General features: G+C 32.5%; 1 long non-coding RNA gene across 11 annotated transcripts; it reads right to left on the bottom strand.

Moving 5' to 3' along the window:
* Positions 1–1,179: 1,179 nt before the first annotated feature.
* On the bottom strand, positions 1,180–4,590 carry LOC125494020 (uncharacterized). 11 transcript variants are annotated; one of them, XR_007270362.2, is made up of 5 exons: positions 3,615–4,246; positions 3,064–3,127; positions 2,526–2,589; positions 1,804–2,427; positions 1,180–1,538 (listed from the first exon to the last, which is right to left on the bottom strand). It is a non-coding gene; the product is annotated as an uncharacterized LOC125494020 (long non-coding RNA). The 11 variants fall into 11 exon arrangements; XR_008970040.1 differs by adding an exon at positions 4,253–4,590 and having other exon boundaries at positions 1,804–3,127; positions 3,615–3,926; XR_008970044.1 differs by adding an exon at positions 4,253–4,590 and having other exon boundaries at positions 1,804–3,127; positions 3,615–3,686.
* Positions 4,591–6,123: the final 1,533 nt, after the last annotated feature.

Here is a 6,123-nt window from a genome sequence, read left to right as displayed (position 1 = left end):
GAAGGTCAGCCGTAGTTGCATTCGTATCATTCTTTGAGGTGCTAAAGAAAGACGTTGTTCAAAGTCGTATTAAATAAATACTAAGTTCTTTGCTGATAATTGAAAACTTAAAAAAAAGGCTAAATCTCAAGTCTTACAATAAAATTACAAGGGAGGAGACTAATAAGAGATTACATCTGCGCTTGTTGCTTAGTTGGTATCTATAAGGCTGTCTTTAGCCGTCTAATTAATTCCCCAGGATAAAGCTGGTAAAACAATGTAACAAGACACGACATATGAACAGTTAATTAGTGTTTGGGCTCGCACGTTGTCTCAGATTAGTTTTGTTTTCCAAACTTTATGTGCATTTTTTTCATTCCTATTAAAATATATTAAGAAAAACTCAACATTTAAAAAGGTACAAATATAATAATGTAAACACTTAAAGCATGATTAAAAGTTGGTTGATATGGTAATTGTGTCATGGATAATAACAAGACGTCATGGGTTCAAATCTTGTTGCAAGTTAATTTTACTTTTGTTAATTGACATGACTTATGTGCATATTGAACAATTCTAGTGGAGTAACAGAGGTGCCACGTGGTGTGTATACATTGTCACGCACACCTTTTAATATATTTGTGTAGTTTTGTTTTTTTATTACTATTCAAATTGAAAAATCAACTTTATATTCCAAAAATATGTATACATTTATGTTTTCTTATCTGACATTTTTAATAACATTATACTTATTCCTCGTTTTAAAATAGCTGACATTCACTACTACAAAAAAAGGGCAAAGATGACTGTTAAATAAGGCTTTACATAACAGTTTTGAGGTGTTATCCAAGTCAATGTAATGTAAAGTAAACATAACACCTGATGAAAGTGTTATGTTTGCCAAAGAAAACATAACAGTCATTTATAATGTAGGTTATGCCACTAGATAACACATTTTGTAAATAAGTGTTATGTTTGCTATTTATATGACAAATTGAAAGAAGGAAAATTTAACACTTATCTTGAATAACTGTTATGTTTTCCTATAATATATATAACATATATTACCTATAATGTTATCTATGATATTTTTTAAAATTATCATTTCACGCGCATATATTATTGACGGTAGGCAGCATGCAGAGATTGACGATACAATACCTGTATCTGTTGTATAATTAATACTCAACCCATAAGATCTCACAACCAATAAATTAAATTGATATTCCAAACTTCCAAAATTCTTTATATTACAAAATAATTCAACTAATATTCATAAATCTAAACTTCTAAAAAAACTACTATATATACATATTAATATTAATCTAAATCATAACAAGATCAAATCTATCCCATAGCCACATCCACATGATATCAATATCCAAATCCAAAAAATATAATGTATGTCCAAAAGTGGAATAAGGTTAAAAAAATTAGGCGAAAAGTTCGAACTCATTCATCATTTGTGCTTCGTGTTGATCTTTGACATATGTAATCCACAACTCTCTGAGTTCATCAATTTTCTCTTGAGAATATGTTGGACCAATGCCTTGATAGTACTACAATAAAGGTAATTACAAAATAAGTATTCATATATAAAAACTTGAAAAGTAATTAAACTTTATAATTAATCGTGCACAAATTAATTTATCATAGTTGTAGCAAGATCATTCAGATATAAAATAATAATCAAGTATTTTTCAACCAATTTATCCAAAATACTCTTCATCTCTCTAATATAACATAGATAAAAATCTACAGTCTGAAAGATTCGTAATCATTTAGAAATTTTTAAAAGCCAAATTATAACTAATGTTCAAGTACCTTATCAGGAATAACTAGTCGCCTCAACTGTACCGTCTCAAGCATGTAGCGACACACATAATATCCACAGTCTAGAGTACCAGGCGGTTGGCGAGGGCACTATACACAAGAAATCACAAATACTTTAATATAGACAATGAATAATATTTGTGTGTATCAAAAATGAAATGAAAGTCAGATCTAAGACAACGGCTTGCTGCCTAGCAGTTGGATTCCTCTCTTGAAAAAGAAGCTGGTGAATTTCCATTCCTTACTTCCTAAAAATTAAAAAATTGGATTATTTGTTAGTAATTGATTTTCTTGTCTCGAACAGGAATGGAATTTGATGCACCAATACATGCAGATGCCAAAGTAGTCGAAGACATCTCAAATGATGATGGCAACTTTGAGCCTGAATTTGCAGAACATGTGATGAAAGGAAGGGGTGAGCTGCTGCAGGAACAAAGAAAAGAGGGGCAGCCAGTAAGACATCACAGGCAGGACAAAAGCTGATAACTGATAGCTTCAAAGCTTCAGATACAACAGACACATCACCTGAGGCGAAGGTAAGGAGGATGAGGCCTTCTCCTTTCCATAAGAAAAGTGGGTTTGTTTTGAACAGAATGGAAGAAGTAGAGCCTAATTCTGAAGACAACAATAAAGAAAATTCTTTGGATACCATTAATGAAGTTATGCCATCAAGACCTAGACCACAACAGGGGAACAGGAAACCGATAACATACATTCTGAGCGACAGTGATGAGTCTCAGCAGCCATCTGACAGTGATGAGTCTCAGCAGCCATCATCTGACAATGATGAAGATTCCGAATTTGAATAGGGAATGCAAATATAGGAAAATATGCTAGTTTTCCAGCTTGTAGTCAATCAAATGCTATTGTGGAATTAAGTACTTTTTGGTGCTTATGAAATGTTGTAGAACAATATTTCAGAAAATTCATTAGTTATCTCAATAAAAAGCTTCACAAAAACTCCTACACATAGAACCAGATAGCTTGCAGATTGTTTGAGAATAACCAAGAGGAAAAAGATCCTTACAAAAATTAAGTTTACCAAAACAAAAATTTAGAAATGTCAGACAGAAACCTAAAAATAAATAAGATGACACTCGAACGCGAATGAAAGTTTTGCATTAGAACAGACTATAAACAGCTGCTCCAAAAAGTGAAATATACTAAGCTGCAAGTCAATCCACATTCCACATGCATCATACATTTCACCCTAAACAGTGCATACAAAAGTTAGACAAGCAAAATCTTAACTGCAGCCAGCAGGTGTCCAGCATATATTTCTTTTTGCTTGGGTTTGTGTATATGAACAAAGACGCTGCAAAACATAAGATTAAATCACGAGCTCTGAAGTAGATTCTGCACACTCTCAAAATGTGTGATGCAAGAATGAGCTCAATATATTCATCATGGAACAATATATTCATCATGGAAATTCCCACTTATGCTTATTTGAGAGCACACATGTTCAAGAAATAATACATTTCCTACTTGCACGTATTCAAAATATAATGTCCTAGTCGATTCCCTTAAACTCCATATCCAAGGATTTCTTTTAATACTATTTTCTCCACTTCACAGCCAGTATTCTATCCTTTAATTAATCTATTAGCTAACCAGAATGTTTCTGCATACAGTATGCCCAGCCCACCCACCCACACCCCCGAAAGGAAAAGGAAAAAGGGGAAAGAAGCTGCAACGTTGACAAGATTGAATCTAACAACATGAGCCAGGAACCAACTTCGGACACACTTTCCACAATCCCTCATGCATCAGTGTCACGTAAAGGAAAAATCTGAAAGTACCTGCATCCGAGTGACGAGTACCCAGATCGGATTTGTAAGCAAAACATTCAAGGATCTGCAAACAAGAGCCTACTGTTGCTTTCATTAGCTTGGAGTAGCAAACCACAAATATCCTCATATACAGACAAACTTACTACAATTTTTTAATAAGTGGATATAATTTGTGAAGAAACCACATGTTAATGCCAATGATAATGGAACTTCATTCCCCAAAAATATATTTCGTAGTACATAGCAGCTTATGCTATCATGATACTTCAGTTCAGTGCCACCAATTGTGCACTACGGCGTGTTTACCTTTAAGCCAACGACCTACAAAATAGCAGCTCCAACTTTAGACCTCCTTATTCTTATTGTACTTCTCCTGGCTAGCTACCTACCTACTGCAGTTCATCGACTGCTACTAGAGCCAAATTAATGTAAACTTATATGTATTATGTTTAATTTAATTTGATTTCAAGTGGTAATTTACTTTAGTGTCTATATATGAACACCAACTTGAAAGGAAAAGGATCTCGTTTGTCAAAAGGTTATGGTCCTTCGAAAAAAGAAATACTAGATTATATACTGAAATCAAAAGAAACAGAAGAACAATATCTCAATCAAAGCAAAAAATTCAAGAATCAAAGAAAACAGACCGTGGTCTACGTTCCCGACGACGAGCAGATGCCGACGACGATGCAGACAAGACGGCGCGTCGAACGAGAAGTGAGAGGAGGATTTAGGGTCGGCGAGTCGGACGAAGCGGAGGAGGATCGTCGGCGTCACCACCATCGGCTCGCGAAACTGATGCAGACGACGATGACGATGCAGAATTTTCGCGTGTGGTGATAGCGAAATTGCAAAAGGGTTTAGCAAGGGTAATTTGGTTCCTAATTTCCAGCAAGTAAACCGTTATTTTGAATATAATTATTTTTACAGAATTTATTATTATTAATAATAAATTGAAGCACCACGTTGCCATTAAAAAATTAAAAAAAAACACCACCTAATAATTTTAATGGCAAAGATAACACACATTAAGATAAGTGTTAACTAATTACAAGCTAAGATAACAGTTCTTATGTCAAAATGTTAAATTTGTTTTTACATAACAGTTGCTAAGATAAGAGTTAATTTAACCGTGTTATCTTTGCCCTTTTTTGTAGTATTTTTGAATTTTGCACTATTCACACACTTTCAATTGGTTGTGTTTTGTAGTTTTTACGTAAGGAAAAATATGGTCAAGTGTGATCTACTTAGATTCATTTTGATATATACTTTCATAATATGAACTTTTTAATTTTTACATTTAGGCATTTAGAGTTATTAATAGTTAAAGTCAATGTTGTTAAAATCGAGATTCTAGTTTGAATCGAAAACAACCTTTAGAATCGAATCGTAAAATCGAATCGTAGAATCGTAAGATTCTACAAACATGTATAATCAAGATATTGCACTCAATATTCATTGAATATGCTAAAATTATAAGTTAAAAGACCTAAAAATTGGAAAAAATAGTTGTTTACCCACTATATTGGCAATAGCTAATAATATATATCTCTTATTTTCTTTTTTAGCATGATTTAAACTTGCGAGGTTTTCGCTAGTCAACAGAAATGTATAGAATCGTCTAGAATCGCGAATCGAATCGACTACGATATTTTGAATCGTAAAATCGTAAGATTTTAAGATTTGAATCGCGATTTTAATAACTTTGGTTAAAGTTATGCGTTGTCAAGTGTTCTCGAAAGTGTGTCAAATATTTTAAAATAGAGGAAGTATCTTACATGGTGCAACGCACAACATTTAATATACTTCTTTTATTTAAAAACCAATTGCGGCAGTTTGACTTTGTCACTATTTACACATGTTTACGTTGGTCATATTACTCTTTTTTCGTATGAATTTCTATATTTACAACAAAAAGTGGTTTAAATATATTGTCTTTGGGAAGAGAAAGTAACTAAATTATCATAATATTTATCGATTTTTTATGTTGAGATTTTTAAAAATAGATAAAAAGTATAATAAATATCCAGAGAGTGAATTCACTCTCCTCTCAAAGTGTCTTAGCAGGTATTTTTTCGCTTGGGTGGCATAGTAATTTTTTTTGATTCGTATTTGGGTGCATAGGTTTAGCAAGTCAAAGTTTTAACTTGGATGACGTACCTTAACTTTTGTGGATAACTTTGTGAGGAACCTAATGATCGGAATCGAATTATAATGCATCATTCCTTTGAACTTATTATATTATCGTGAAATTCAGAAATGTCTCATTTGAAATAACACTAGCAAGATAAAACGAAGACAATCTATGCAATAATGTCTTAATATGTACCTCAAATTCTGTAATTCTATAAGCAATGTAATTCTAATGATCACTAAAAGTGTGCATAAAATATCTTTATCAATATAGTTACTTTTTAAAATTTTCTATTACTTTATATCCACCTTAATATATTAAAAGACGTTTCTATCAGAGGAACAGTGCTACATGGCACTCTTCTAAAACTTATAATACAAATGT

This window comes from Beta vulgaris, chromosome 6 (genome assembly GCF_026745355.1).
Source record: "Beta vulgaris subsp. vulgaris cultivar EL10 chromosome 6, EL10.2, whole genome shotgun sequence".
Lineage (NCBI taxonomy): Eukaryota > Viridiplantae > Streptophyta > Magnoliopsida > Caryophyllales > Amaranthaceae > Beta > Beta vulgaris.
The sequence above is the reverse complement of the archived record's forward strand: the minus strand, read 5'-3'. Positions and strand labels throughout refer to the sequence as shown.